Source organism: Podarcis tiliguerta (assembly GCF_965153285.1).
Source record: "Podarcis tiliguerta genome assembly, chromosome: 6".
NCBI lineage: Eukaryota > Metazoa > Chordata > Lepidosauria > Squamata > Lacertidae > Podarcis > Podarcis tiliguerta.
The window spans coordinates 81,474,606-81,490,941 of NC_139539.1; the positions used below are offsets into that span (position 1 = coordinate 81,474,606).

Below are 16,336 nucleotides of genomic sequence, written 5' to 3' on the forward strand. Positions count from 1 at the left end.
CGGGGTGCCAGAGGCTAAAAGGGAAAAAACCGAGCCAATGCTTGGTAGGAGCAGCACATGTGCCCTTGCTTGCTTGCTCGGCGCAGGCCTGCTCGCTCGGTGTGCTGCCTGCCATGGCCATTGCGGCATGAAGCATCCAGCTGAGCAGGGAGGTGTCCAGACTCCGCCTCTTCCCTGCCGGAGGAGCAGCCCTCCAGTTGCTGCCTGCCTCCTGCAGCCCTGAAAAAGGTCAACAACTCTGGGAAAGGGGGGGGGGGCACCAGAGGGATCTTTGCACCATGGCGTTGGATATACTTAAGATGGCCCTGTGTGCTTCCATGACATCCAAAATGAGATGGCGAGGCTGCCTCACTTTGCCTAAAGGCCCCCCCCCCCCCAAAAAAAAGAACAGCAATTTACTTTCAATGCTTACCAAGTTAAATAAATCAGTTTGAAGTAAATAGGGGCCACTGGAGAATATGCCCATCTCCCATATTTGGGATTAACTGATTTTGCTGTCTGAGCCCAGCAGGCCAGAGACTAATCTCGAAAACTTGAGGTCTTTTAACAAATATTCACTGGAGGTTCCCTCTTTTTCCTTTGCCCTCATCTTCCCTTCCTCCCTCCAGCACCTTTACTGGGTGGAAGATATTTAGGACCCAGCAGGAAATGTTAAAAGTTGCCACACATCCAGCAGAGAGGAGAATCAATTGCAGCAAATAAGATATATCACGGTTACATTAAGCGCTGTGTTTACTCCATAAATTATTTCCTGTTGTTAGTTAAATATATCATCCAAGACTGCACATCCATCTTCAGTGCAGTAGCAAAAGGCAAGGAAGTGCTTTGGAGAGAGGACAAGGTATTGAAGATAACAAGAATAAGATGGTGAAGCAGTCTAAGCCCGATAATGGGAATGGAAAGAAAGTGGCCCCCTGCGAGGATATTGTGCTGCACAGGAAGAAATATTCTCTTAAAACGTCAGCCATACATTCCTTGTTCCCTCATTGCAACTCTCCAGTAAATATAAGGTTTAGAGTCTTCTTCTCATGAGTGGATTATTTTGTTTCTGCTTGAAAAGTTGATGAAGCTGGATGAAAATATCGCTGCTTTAAGTGCTCATTTTGGAATGAATTGGGACCTGTGCTTTTTAACTTGTTCATAAGTGACCAAGGGTTAGGAATGAACAGTGAGGTGGCCAGGTATGCTGATGGTACTAAATTGTTCAAGGTCATTTAGAGAGGCAGACAGACAGAGAGACAGAAACAGAGACAAAGACAGAGACTGGGACAGCGAGGAGCTCAAAAAGGATCTCTCCATTTATGTATGCCACTACAGCAGCAAGAATGTTGATAGCACAAAATTGGAAGACTGGAGAAATACCAACTAAAGAACAATGGCAAGAGAAGCTGATGAACTATGCAGAACTGGCAAAAATGACAGAAAGACTAAGAGGAAAAAGAACAGAGACTTTGAAAAAGATTGGGAACCATTCATATTATATTTGCAGAAACAAAGAAGCCTGGCAATCATAGAGTTGAAAAAGGTACAGGCTGGATCTACTTGCCATTGTTGTGCTCACTTTTCTGTGAGTGCCATTTCCCACACCATGTTGCACTATTTCTGGAGATTTGGTCCTTTGGAGTCTTTCCAATGTCTGGCAATTGGCATTCGTTCTGGTGCTAGTAGGAAGCTTGGGTTATATCCATTTCTATTTGGTGCTATGTAAATATCAGACATTGATAGTTCCAGCAAAGTAGCAAGCTATCCACTGCTCCTTCGAAATCAGACTCCTTATCCCTAAGGAGATTGTTTCATCAGCACAAGTATTCCAGCTTGCCATGGGTGCTGTTCTAGGGTTTCTCCTGACCCTGCTGAACAGATATGAATAAAGATTGCGTGGGATGAGAAAAGGAGCAGAAAGCCCCATTGCACTCATCGGTCTCATTGCACTGGTTTACAGAAGTGCCACAACTGTTTTTTGAATTGTGTGGCTGGAAACAATACCTAGTTTGTAGGTTGCAGGGGAACTGTTTGGGGCTTCTATATACCAAAGTAGAACTACATCTTCAGTTTTGGATTACACCCAATATGCATTTACATAGTGTGGAATCCCCAGTCACTTGGTTTTTGCCTACCTCGTAGAAGAGTTTGGATTTGGATTTGATATCCCACTTTATCACTACCCGAAGGAGTCTCAAAGAGGCTAACATTCTCCTTTCCCTTCCTCCCCCACAACAAACACTCTGTGAGGTGAGTGGGGCTGACAGACTTCAGAGAAGTGTGACTAGCCCAAGATCACCCAGCAGCTGCATGTGGAGGAGCGGGGAATCGAACCCGGTTCACCAGATTACGAGTCAACCATTCTTAACCACTACACCACACTGACTCTCGTAGCAATCGTCCCAACTTTGTAAGGTTTGGCTGTTAGGCATTGGAATGGCAATGTGTGGGGGAGGGGAGGTGCAGCCATCACCTGCCCCTCCATGCGTAAGCGTATTCCGTTAAAGGAATCCGGGGGTGTGGCTCTTGTCTGAAGCCCAGGGAGGGGCTAGGGCCATGCCACAACCCCAGTGGGAACCCAGGGGGGCTCGAGTTGATCCGCATCGGCGGGGCTCCCCCTACTGGTGGTTTACCCTTCCAGACTTCCTGCAAGGCAGGCAGGAGTCAGATATAGTCTGTTGTTGCCAATGCCTAAGCCAATACCGCTCACATTCTGTAACCAATAAATTTGTGGCCTAAATTTGCCCATTAACATATACCTAAATTCTATGTCCTTGTGTCTTTATTCCTGGGGGTGGCTTGGGGGTCTTGAAGTGCAAGATGCATTTCACGCTCATTGGGTCCCGAACATCAACCAGCAGTAACCCAGAAGAGAGCCACATTGGGGTGCAAACTATGCACATGAAGGGACTGTCGCATGGATAAAAGCATTTTAAGTGAGATGGAGGGATGTGTGGGACCCTGTTCTGGTGAGTGTCCTGAACCTTGCATAAATCAGTTCTTCATTGCCTGGGAAAGAAAGGCAGACTTGCAATTCCTGTCCTTTCCTATTAAATAAGTTAAAAACAGTGCCCAGGAGCAAAGATGCCGATGCAGGGAGGACAAAATAAAGCCTGCTGCATGCTGGAGATTAATGAAATAGGCAAAATTTAATAAATGGGAAGTGCTCCCTTGTTATCAGATAGAAATAAGTTATTGGAATATTACAATAAAACTACGAAGTTGGGGCAAAAACATAAAGAAGCTATTATTGCTAGCACCATTTGTTATATGCAGCTGAAAATACCCTAGGAAAATATAAAATATCTGAATGCATAGAAATGACCATACGCAGACAGCACTTTTATTTATTGTGAAGGCTGAGCTGTCATTAGCCCTCCAGATAAAGAGCAAATAATGAATCTGGTTAGCTACACAACAACATCTCTATGAAATATTGCAAGTCCTGGCAATTTGTCTTCCATTTGTAATGTTTTGTTTTACTTAGGAAGAACAGAAAATGAATGTATAGTAGCAGATGCAGGAATGCTCAAATGCTGTTCTCGCCCTTCTAAAACAATTTTCAGTGTTATCCTATTATGTCTACTTGGATGTAAGTTCCATTAAGTGCAATGAGTAGGACTGCAGACTTTTTCATTTAGCTGTAGAGAGGTCATCTCACAAACAGAATGGTGAGCAATGCATAGCTTTATCAGCAGTGCTACAAAACTGTTACAGTGATGTGGTCGAAATGTCAGGTTTTTATTTTTGCCAGAAATACAAAGCGTCATTGAAGTCTTGTTGGCTTTGCTTGGAATGTTCCCTTTGCGTCTTGATTATCACCATCATCTGGTGATAGCAAAAATAAGAAAGACGAGATCTGCAACAAAATATTGTGATGTATCGTCTAGCGAATTTTCACCAAAGACGGAGTTCAGTTCACCACTATGGATAGTGGGCCAATTCAGAGTACAGTGGTACCTCGGGTTACATACGCTTCAGGTTACATACGCTTCAGGTTACAGACTCCGCTAACCCAGAAATAGTGCTTCAGGTTAGGAACTTTGCTTCAGGATGAGAACAGAAATTGTGCTTTGGCAGCGCAGCGGCAGCAGGAGGCCTGATAGGCTAAAGTGGTGGTTCATGTTAAGAACAGTTTCAGGTTAAGACCGCCGGAGCGAATTAAGTACTTAACCCGAGTGCATTCTGGCCCAGGGGCAGTGAGGCTGCAGGCAGCAGGGGCCAAACATTGGGAAGATGTAGTAACCACAAGACATGAAACAAGCTGCAACTTTATCAATTTAAGATGTTAGTAGGCTTTGGCATAGGCATGCGTACAGTGGTGCCTCGCAAGACGAAATTAATTCGTTCTGCGAGTCTTTTCGTCTTGTGAATTTTTCGTCTTGCGAAGCACGGTTTCCCATAGGAATGCATTGACGGTTTTAAGAAAAAGGCGCAAGACGTTTTCGTCTTGCGAAGCAAGCCCATAGGGAAATTCGTCTTGCGAAGCAACTCAAAAAACAAAAATCTATTTCGTCTTGCAAGTTTTTCGTCTTGCGAGGCATTCGTCTTGCGAGGTACAACTGTACTCTGAATCAAAGTGGTCTCCATACTGCCTCAGCCCTATCTATTCTGCTGTTTCTTAGGAAATGCTGCAATTTGATGCATTTCCCCCCAAATGACCTTCAATCCAAATTAAGAACAAGAATCAGCTAGCTGTGTTTTAAGCCAGTAATGTGTACCCACATTAGGGGCAAATGAAGAAAGCAGTGGGCATTTGGAAATAGAAAATACTGGTCTCCCATTGAAGGTTACTGTCCGAGTGGCTGCTGTATTTATTTATGAAAGCAAATCCTGGGGGGAACCAACCTCACATGATTAAATGTCATGTGACGTCTAAGTCTATGCTAAGATACCTTACTACAGTTTTAAGCGCAAAAATCATTAGCAAGCAGAGGTGCAAGAAGCACAGGCTTAGCAGATGATAATGTGACTACTATGCATTGCTAATGGCCTGCTCTTGTGCGAAAAGTTAATTGATTCTGATTAACTCAGCAGCTACTAAAATACTTTTACATTTTGTAAGATTCAGCTGTTGCTTCTTAATCACAGAATCATTTCCTTGGGGTGAGGTGGAAAGACAAAGAGGGAACAAGCCTACAAAAGTTTGCTGGGTGACTCAGGGCATGCTCACACTGCCCCCAGTTTTTCCGTGCGTCACAGAAATCGTGTCCTCCACCATGGAGAGCACGTGTTGCGGTGAGATCACCTAAACTGCCTCCTGGTTGTTGGGGCGGGACTGTTTCGATAGCCAAAACACCCCATTGGATGCCCCTCAGTTGATGGGGCAGAAATTTGGCTTTTGGGATGGCTATTGGCTACCGAGGGGCTATTTAAGCTGCTGCACATCGCATGGAGCTTCCACTTGATTGCAATGTATACCGGATCACCCTCTTTCCCTATATTTAGGGCTGTTCTTTGGACCTTGCTGTGGCTGTCTAGGGGTCATCTGATTTGGAGCAGGGGCCCGGTAGGAATTTTGCCATTTGGCTAATTAGCTGGTGCCACTTGGTTTTTGCCTTGTTTGTTTAGTCATTTAGTCGTGTCCGACTCTTTGTGACCCCATGGACCAGAGCACGGCAGGCACTCCTGTCTTCCACTGCTTCCCACAGTTTGGTCAAACTCATGTAGCTTCGAGAACACTGTCCAACCATCTCGTCCTCTGTCGTCCCTTTCTCCTTGTGCCCTCCATCTTTCCCAACATCAGGGGCTTTTCCAGGGAGTCTTCTATTCTCATGAGGTGGCCGAAGTACTGGAGCCTCAGCTTCAGGATCTGTCCTTCCAGTGAGCACCCAGGGCTGATTTCCTTCAGAATGGATAGGTTTGATCTTCTTGGAGTCCATGAAACTCTCAAGAGTCTCCTCCAGCACCATAATTCAAAAGTATCAATTCTTCGGCCATCAGCCTTTCTACCGTGTAGCAAATCGTCACAACTTTGTAAGGCTGTCAGTTAGGCATTGGTTCAATGTTTTGTGGAGGGGCTGTGGTTGGCTGTGCCTGCCCCTCCATTGCTGCTGCTAAGGAATTCCGATAAAGGAATCCAGGGGTTCGCCTTGCTTTTGTCTGAACCCTGTCAAGGGCTAGGGCCACGCCAGAGCCCCTGGGAGCATCTGGGGTGAGCTGCGAGATCGAAGCCAGCTTCTTGCTCCCCCAGGATGCTTTCCTGTACTGACAGAAGGTGGTGCCCAGTTGTCAGTCCTGTTCCTGACACAGTACAGGTTCAGGTAGTCAGGAACCAATACCTAAGCAACCACTCACATGCTGTAATCAATAAAGTTGTGGCCAAAATTATTGCCAAAAACCTTAAACTAATATTCTGTGTCTATTGTGTATTTATTTGGGGGTGGTTTTGGGGGTCTTCACACGCAAACACACAGTCGGGAGTCTGGCGGTACCTGTTCTCCTGGTCAGTGGAGGCTGATCCATTTGGGTGAATGGGTGCTGTCCCACCAATTACTTCTTCACTTAGCCAGCCCCTACCTTTCCTGCCTCCTTGTTGTTCTTGTTGTTTAGTCATTTAGTCATTTAGTCGTGTCCAACTCTTCATGACCCCATGGAACAGAGCACTCAGGGCTGATTTTCTTAAGAATGGATAGGTTTGATCTTCTTGCAGTCCATGGGACTCTCAAGAGTCTCCTCCTACATCTAGTTCAGGGGGTGGTACTGCCTTACAGTACTGCCTTAAACCCCATCTCCAACTCCTTGAAAGATTCCATCAACGGAGTCTCCAAATTTTTTCTTTGCACATCTCTTTGGGAAGACAGGTGAACTAATGCCAGTGTACTGGAAGAAGCAAAGATCACCAGTGTCAAAGCAATGATTCTTCAACATCAACTTTGTTGGACTGGTCATGCTGTGCGGATGCTTGATTATCATCTTCCAAAGCTGCTACTCTATTCTGAATTTAAGAATGGAAAGCGTAATGCGGGTGGTTAACAAAAGAGGTTCAAAGACTCTCTCAAGGCAAATCTTAAACTGGGAAACACTGGCCTGTGAGTGTTTCAGTTGGAGAACAGCCATTACCAAAGGTGTCATGAGTTTTGAAGATGCTTGAACTCAGGACGATAGGGAGAAATGGGCTAAGAGGAAGGCATGCTTGGCAAACCCTCACTGTGATCAACTCCCACCCGGAAACCTATGTCCCCACTATGAAAGGATGTGTGGATCCAGAATTGGCCTCCACAGTCACTTATGGACCCACTATTAACCATGTTTATGGAAGACAATCTTACATAGCTACGAGTGATCGCCAAAGAAGAGGAAGAAGACTGCCTTACAGTCCCCTCCTTAGTCTCAGGCTTATTCTTATAAAATTCAACAGGCAGGAGGATGGAGACAGAACTATGGTTATTTGGCTAAGCCTTCTGTTAGCTGTGGCACCACCTGCTGTTGGGCTCCTTGCCTTCTGCTGTACCAGTCCCAAAAGGTACCAGCAGCCACTGCACCTGGGCAATGCACACACACAAAAAGCAAGTCTGGCCGTGACTTTGTTCTCATCAGCCATGTGAACAGGTGTGAGGCCGCTGTGCACTAATCCTATAGTTTGATAGAAAGTTTTCCTAAAGCAGCCCTTTTGGGATTCTAGAATTGGTGCAATATAATAGTGTCATATATTTCTGTGTCCAAAGTGAATTTAAATCATATCAAGAAGGCCAAACTCTGAGTTGGTTTGCCACAATACTCTCTTAATTGGTCTGTGTGCACCAGAAATGTGTGTAACTAAATAATATACCAAAATGGAAGTTTAGAACCGGTGGGCATTGAAAATAAATAAATAAATCTGAATCCACACAAAGTCCAGCATAGTTACCATTGCTTATCGCTGTAGACCACATTACGCCTTAAGAATGCAATGCAGGTTGCTATAGGAAATGTAGGCGCTATTATTGTACCAACATAATAGATTTTCTATTCTTAGAATCTTTGCACAGAAAACAAATTAAGTCATTTCGTAGTACAAGATAATAAAAAGTAAAGTATTCCAAAACTGTATTAGAGAACTTGGCTGTTCACAATAATATTTTGTCCTGTAGCAGATCCTAACTATGTTGAAAAATTATCTGCACAGAGCAGAGAGAATGCCTTAGGATAACCCAGACGTGGTGAACCACATTTGGATATGACACAGAGGTATTGAAGAGCAGGTACCCCACCATCCCTTGCAGTATCCAGCTCCTCAGGATGTCCCCTGCCGCTCTGATTCATGAATAATCCAAGAAAGGATGGCTTGCCAAACCTATTTGTCATCTAACTCTGGCTGCCAAAGGAAATGTAGGCCTCAATTCACTGCCAGTGGCATCTTTTCTGCACCCTCCCTTGCACAGGTCAAATAGCTGCATGGAGTTATCCAGAGCACCAGCAGAGTCCATTCTGTACCCGGAGGGGAGTAACAGGTTTGGAGTTCTCAAGGAGCCCAGGTAGACCAAGCCTTAATAATCTCTGGAAAAGCTCAGATCTTCCAATGCCATTCCAGTTATCCAGACCAACCCACACTTCCCCAAACTGGCAAAAGGGAGGGTTCTGGCTCAGTTGGTTGGAGCGTGGTGTTGATAGCACCAAGGCTGCAGGTTCAATCCCCATATGGGACACTTGCATATTCCTGCATTGTAGCAGGTTAGACTAGACAATCCTCAGGGTCCCTTCCATCTCTGGAGTTCTGTTATTCTAAATAGAGCTCCCCAGCAATCCTATAGCTATCAATTCGGTATATGATTCACATACTAATCCTTTCTGCGCCCATCGTTTGATTACTTGCTTAATTGTTCACATGTTACACTAAACACAGGTACATGCTTTCTCTACAGTGTTTGTGTGAGGGTATACACTTGTTGTTTGACTGGCTCAGCTATTGTGTCCATGGCTACTCAGATGGTACATTTGTTGAATGTCATGTGTGAAGAGTACCCATTGTGACTGAAAGCATGAGCAACTGTCTCCATTGTGACATATTATCTTGGAGGTGTGCAGTGCTGCAAAGGTTCTGTCTGTGGTTCTTCACTTGGAATGGCTCATTTTACATAAGCATGCCATCACTCAAGCCCTCTGCTTACACAAAAATGTTCCAAGTGGCCAGAGAGGACAGGTATGAGTGTGCTAAGATCTGACCACTTCAAACTTCTGAAGTGGAGCTCCTCCTGTACTCGATGGCAGAGGAAACCTCTCTTGCACCCGTGGCGGGAGCCCGAGGGGTGGGGCGAACTGCCAGTGATTCACACACAACGTCTGTACGGACTGCGCATGTGCGGCATCCTGTACAGAGTGGGCACACGCGACAACCATAAGGGCTGCGACACATGTGCAATCCATATGGGATGCTGCACATGCGCAGTCCGTACAGGCTGCCACTTGCGCGCGACGGCCGTACTGTACTGAGCGGCATCCTGTACTGAGTGCGCATGTGTGGCACCCCGTATGGAGTGCGCATGTGCGGCATCCCATACAGAGTGCGAACATGCAGCAGCCTGTACAGTCGCTGTGCAAGAGACAGCCCATACGGACACCTGTATGGATGGTGCGCACAAGTGACAGCCCGTACGGTTGCCATGTGAAAGGCAGCCCGTACGGATGCCACGTGAGCGGCGCCCTTACTGACTGTGCATGCCCTCGGCCGCTCTACAGCTGGGGGGGGAGGCAGGGGCCATCTTGTCACACCCCACCCAGAGTGGCACCCAGGGCAAACCACCCCCTCCGCCCCCACTTTGTATGCCCCTGCCTGTACTGCCTAGGGTTTCAGAAACCTGCACAATTCAGGTTCTAAACCATGTAGTAAAAGGTAAAGGTGAAGGACTCCTGGACAGTTAAATCCAGTCAAAAGTGTCTATGGGGTTGCAGTGCTCATCTCGCTTTCAGTCTGAGGGAGTCAATGTTTGTCCACAGACAGCTTTCTGGGTCATGTGGCGAGCATGACTAAACCACTTCTGGCACAACAGAACACCATGACAGAAGCCAGAGCACATGGAAACGCTGTTTACCTTCCCACCACAGTGGTACCTATTTATCTACTTCCACTGGCATGCTTTCGAACTGTTTGGTTGGCAGAAGCTGGGACAGAGCAACAGGAGCTCACTCCATCATTGGGATTAGAACAGCCGACCTACTGATTGTCAAATCCAAGAGGCTCAGTGGTTTAGACCACAGCAACCCACTGAGACTACACAACTGCTTGGAGAATCCCCATTTCAGAAGTTCATCATCCACAAGCTGGAAGGTGATAGGGGTTGCTCATTCCTGCTATCTTCCTTAGGTTTAGTTTGTTTTGTCCACCACTCTCCCTGCGCTCATGAAACAATTGCATATAGCTACTGTGTCTTCTGTCTTCAAGGAAGCACATCTGAACAAGACCAGTTCAAACATACTAACATGGCACCTTGAATTTGCTGTGATTCCTCAATTGAAAGGGGTTCAACTAGATGACCCTTTGAGTTCCTTGGAACTCTACAATTCTATTTTTCTATGCTAAAGAAGGCTTGAAGGCTTGGACCTATGAGCTTCATGGAAACGTGCTACTAATATTCCTTATTTTTAATACAAAGTATTTTTTTAAAAAAAGAAGTAGACTTTCTTTTGTACTGTTTCTGCTCTGCCAGTTTTAAATATCATTTTACTGTGTGTTTGAGATGGTTTTGTTCTGTTCTGGGTTTCGGAGTTCTGAGTTGGGAGTTTCGGCCAAGGAAAGGCCAGCATGTAAATGCTTTTAAATAAGTAAACAGGTAAATGCAGACAAATAAATAGAGTGCTAAACTTCCCAATTAATCTTTAAAATGTACCAGCCATGCATGGTATGCAGTTCACTTTCCAAAGATGATCAGTATACCCATCTCCATCATTTATGAATGGCATATTTGATCCAATGCCATGCTTTCCCCCAGTAAAAGATGCCAATTGTGTATGTTCTCTCTACTTCTCCAGAGACTTTAATGAAAAAGCTGTTTGTTGAAGAGTCTGTTAGTGTTCCTTTGCATAATGCGACTTTCTGAGGAAGATCTGTTGAATATGGAATGAACTAACATTGCTCATAATTACAGCTGTAGGGGGGAAATGAATTGAAATGAGATAACAAAGTTTTCCAATAAGGGTGCTTTCTGTATCACAGGCTTGTATCTACCCAAGACAATCTCCCTCCGCTTTCTATATATATGGTACTCTATATAGAGCTCAGCAAAAGTCCTCTTCTCTTCCCTTTCTGTTATTGCAAAAGTGAGTAGTAGAAGCTATTAAAAAGTAAAGGGACCCCGACCATTAGGTCCAGTCACGGATGACTCTGGGGTTGTGGCGCTCATCTCGCTTTACTGGCCGAGGGAGCCGGCATACAACTTCCGGGTCATGTGGCCAGCATGATTAAGCTGCTTCTGGTGAACCAGAGCAGCACACAGTAACGCTGTTTACCTTCCTGCCGGAGCGGTACCTATTTATCTACTTGCACTTTGACGTGTTTTCAAACTGCTAGGTTGGCAGGAGCAGGGACCGAGCAACAGGAGCTCACCCCATCGCGGGGATTCGAACTGCCGACCTTCTGATCAGTAAGTCCTAGGCTCAGTGGTTTAACCCACAGCGCCACCCATGTCCCCTGCACCATCTTTACCTCCTGTCTAATTATGAACACACCATCCCCTCCTATTCTGCAGCTCCTTTCCTATCCCCATTTCCTCTTTACTGGTGACTTGTGTTTTCATTGATGCTGTGAACTGGTTTTGCATTTCCAACTGAAAAGTGGTTACTATGTTTGAACAAATGAATTTTTTTTTAAAAAAAAAGAAGCCAGAGTTTTAACCATTTTATTTAAAATCCCATGCAAGTCACAGAATTCCATGCATTACTTTGTGTTTTGTAATTGAATCCCACTTTGCCTCTTTGAAATTTCTGCCCTACAGCCACAGCCATCTGCTTTCTCATTCTGTCAGGGGAAGATTTATTTTGATACCATTTTTTGAAGTCTCTTAATTTTCTTTGGTGCCCGCATTGTATCAAATTAACGGATAGCGATATCTGATTAGACAGAAGTTTGCAACACTGATCAGTGTCTTTCTGACATGAACAAAAGGTGTAGTTGGGGCCCAATTAGCTTACCACCTGTTAATATTTTTACCAGATCTTGCAGCACTTTGATGAATCTCCCAATCCACTAAATGTGAGAGCAAAGTGTCATATCTGTGAGTACGAATATCACCATGATAGCCAATGCAAAAGTCTCTACAGCTGGATTAGATTGTATGGCTGCTGTTCTAATCTAATGCCATTCCCTCTGGAGAAGGAGGGGAACTGTACGTATCGTTTCTGGAAGCCCACCTGTGAGCAACTGCCAGTGTGTAGACTTTTTCCCCTTCAATTGGCATGGGATCATGGCCAAGGCCAAGGCCAGGGGCATGGATCTATTGTTCCAGAAGGGGGCTTAATGGGAAATCATTATTCATTATTATTATTTATTGAATTAATATATCACCCTTTATCAAAAGATCCCAAGGCTATGTACAACATTAAAAACACATTACAGAACATCAATAATAAAAATGTGAGATGCGGGTGGTGCTGTGGTCTAAACCACTGAGCCTCTTGGGCTTGCCAATCAGATGTTCGGCAGTTCGAATCCCCACAACAGAGTGAGCTCCCATTGCTCTGTCCCAACTCCTGCCAACCTAGCAGTTCGATAGCACACCAGTGCAAGTAGATAAATAGGTACCACTGCAGCAGGAAGGTAAATGGCATTTCCATGTGCTCTGGTTTCCATCACAGTGTTCTCTTGTGCCAGAAGCAGTTTAGTCATGCTGGCCACATGACCCAGAAAATTGTCTGTGAACAAATGCCAGCTCCCTTGGCCTGAAAGTGAGATGAGTGTCGCACCCCATAGTCACCTTTGACTGGACTTAACCTTTAACTTTTTTAAAAAAAAAACTTAATAAAAAACATACCGACAGACAGATATGTAGTGATGTAAAGGATGCCTGAACTGTTTGTCTTGACACCTAATGAACAAAAGAGCGTTAGACGTATGTGCCCTTTCCCACAACGTGGAAAGGGATGTGCGGGAAAAGGACATCTGTGGTATTACAGATCCCAGAGCTAATTCTCTCCACATGGCTTCTAAAAGTGGGGGGTGTTATAACCCTACACCAGTCGTATACCATGCTGAGGGATAAGACAGTATGTCTCTGATTGCTAATAGCTTAGGATCATAAATGTGGAGAGTGTTGCAGCACTCGGGTCCTTATGGTGGGCTTCGTATAAGATATCTGGTGATGCTGTGATACTAGGTGGGCTTTTGGTCTACTCTAGCATGGTTCTTCTTCTGTTCCTATGGCACCTTCACACAGAGGAAAAAACCAGATTGCTGAGCCATAGATGTGTGCACTAGCGATGATGATGACTGCTTCATTTCCCCTTACTCTTGAATTACTCTAATGGGACACGGTGTTTATTGTTTCATTCTTCATTTGCTGGTGCTTTTCTTTCTTTTTTTGTGTGGGTGGTGGAGGAGGAGACTCTGGGGAGAGTGTCTACAGCAAAATGTTTGTGAATTGAAATTCCTGTTTCCTTCTTGATGCTTTCATTTCCATTTTCTTGGCTAGTGTTTCAGTTCTCAGTGGAATGCTGGCTCAATAGACAATGGAATCCATGTGTGGTGGAATCACAACTGAAGTGTCATTATAGACTTAAATCACGGGGTGTTAGAGCCACAATGTATATAGCCTAAGCTATAAATGCAACATAAAGTGGAGAGTTTTAAAGAAATCTACGACTATGGGAAAGACACCAGCTTCCTCATTACTCAGCAACACTACCCAGCTCAGTTTTGATTATCTCTCACAATTGTGGCTGAGTTAGAAAAGTGTAATCTGATTGCCGATGAACTTTCAAAAGAGATGGGTTTTCCCAAAAAAGATAAACTGGTCAAGGTTCAGCAGCACCTTATACAGTCATACCTCGGGTTACAGACGCTTCAGGTTGCACATTTTTGGGTTGTGCACAGCGCCGAACCTGGAAGTACCGGAACGTGTTACTTCCAGGTTTCGGCGCTCGTGCGTGCACAGAAGCACTAAATCACGCTTTGCACATGCACAGAAGTGCCAAATCATGACCCATGCATGCGCACACACAGCGCTGCGGGTTGTGAACGCTGTGGGTTGCGAATGTGCCTCCCTCACGGATCACGTTCGCTACCCGAACATCCACTGTAATTACAAATACCAGAATAGTAGGGGTGGATTGATATTTCATTGCAGCACACCTATGTTTGTGCATAAAACATGCATCAAACATCCTAACTGGAGGGTGGAGTCAAAGGAGAGATTGGTCATTGTTTCTAATGGGGCAAAGTATGACTATGGAGAAAGGGGAATTCAGAATAATGTCAAATGTGTAACACTCTTTGTGGAGAGTCCCTTGCCCCAGACAGGCCAATGATTAAGTTCACCAAGAAGAAGACATAATTGAAGTTAGTTTTGGAAGACACAGAGTCTGTAGCCTTTCTTTTCTCTTTCAGCCTAAACACCACTCTGCCCCTGAAGTCTTTGCTCATACTTCATCTCCATCTTCCTGCATGGAGTGACACACTCTGAAGGGAGCTTCTACATGCGCTCAGCTGAAGATGCTTAGAAGCTTCCTTGAACTCAGCAAGTCTGCTGGCACAGACTTTTGCACAAAATACACAGAGATGAGGAGAGGAGGAGGTGAGGCCATGGAAGTTCCAAGTTCATGGAAATGTTGGGGGTGGAGACAGAACAGAAAGCCATGGCTCTCTGGCACACTTTTTACCCTCATGGTTTTCAGGCTGAACCTCTGAGGGGAGCTCATTGGATGATGTATTCTCACCATTTTGAAACCCTTATCTGGAATGCCATTTTTTTATATCACTGTCGGTTTTGATCACCTTCCCATCTCCAGAGACCTAAAAGGTTTTGAGGGTAACAGTCTTCTTCAGTGACACTGATTTCTCTTTCCTTGGCCTTTGGAAATGAAGTTAGTTGTACCAATACCACAGCTGGGTATACAGTGATCAATATACGTTGCATTCCGTTCCTAACCCTTTTTCATTCTGTCAATGTGTCTCAGGCAGGAAAAAGCAAATTAAACAATGACAATAGCAGCTGTGCTTCATCCTCACATGGTCCAAATTTGATTTCATTTTTTTTTTCACCTTCAAAAACTTTTTTATTAAAAGAAGACTACAAACAGTATGATCTTGGTAGAAAGTTAATATTCCCATGGGGTATAAGGAAGCATTCCCTGGACATTTCTTGCTAAAGTCAATTTATTGTAATAGAGTTCAAAAACTAGAAGCAATGTGTGTTCCCTCCAAAAGCCAATATTAAAGTTCTCATTAACTCTCGTCTAGAGAGGTGGAAAGTTGCTTAAAAAAAAATAATGAACTCCAAACCTTACAATATTATTTCATGGCATTTACATTCATTTTTTATAAATATATTTTTCTGCCTTTTTACATTTATAATCAATTCTTTCTCTGAAAGCCACTTACATCACTTTCACTCTCCCCCCCTCAAATCTGTGACTTCTTAAATGGCAGAATTGAGGAGGATGCAACAGGCACACGCCCTTCAAATCAGACTTATTGGGCCAGGGCCAGATTTAGGTCTGATGAGGCCCTTAGCTACTGAAGGTAATGGGGCCCTTTATATGTCCAGCTATCCTTTGTCAACAACAAATTGTCGCTGTTTTTGCATTGAATATTTTAGGGAGCAGGCTAGCAGGCGGGGCCTATTACTTACATCATAGGAGCCTACAAAACACAAAACACCGTTGCTGTATGTAGGCTTTATTTTATTTGCTTTTTTATCTTGTATTTTGGAAATGTACATCCAGGTGTTTGTTTTTTTCCTTTAATTTTTTTGGGAGCCCGCAAGAGAGTAGGGCCCTAAGTTATAGCTTGTAGCTTATATGTAAATCCAGTACATGACTGCCCTGCTGTGTCTTCCTCACGTTGCCATCTGCATCCATCTTTCCGGGTGCTGGGAAAATACACTCCACTGCTGGCAACCCCCTCCAAAACAACAACAACAACAACAACAATACCCATTTGTCATCTCTGATTGGGGTTCAGCCAGGAATCAGGGTCTTGTCCAAAGATATAAGCACAGTATGTCTTCTCAAACTTCTCAAGCATTATTCAGTATTTACCATATTCTTTTCACCATAAGACACACCAGACCATAAGACGCACCTAGTTTTTAGAGGGGGGAATGCAAGAAAAAAAGTATTCTTTAAAGGGAGCACTGAGCAGAGCCTGTATGCATCCCAGGCTCTGCTCAGCGCTCCCTTTCACGAGCCGCAAGGAGCATGTGTGTGGCTCTTGCAGGCTTTTCCC

The 16,336-nt window shown here is 44.6% G+C and overlaps 1 long non-coding RNA gene across 1 annotated transcript; it reads left to right on the top strand.

The window, feature by feature from the left end:
* Positions 1-8,998: 8,998 nt before the first annotated feature.
* Positions 8,999-15,117, top strand: LOC310679770. The gene is made up of 2 exons (XR_014512516.1): positions 8,999-9,103; positions 14,498-15,117. It is a non-coding gene; the product is annotated as an uncharacterized lncRNA (long non-coding RNA).
* The last annotated feature ends 1,219 nt before the right edge of the window (positions 15,118-16,336 follow it).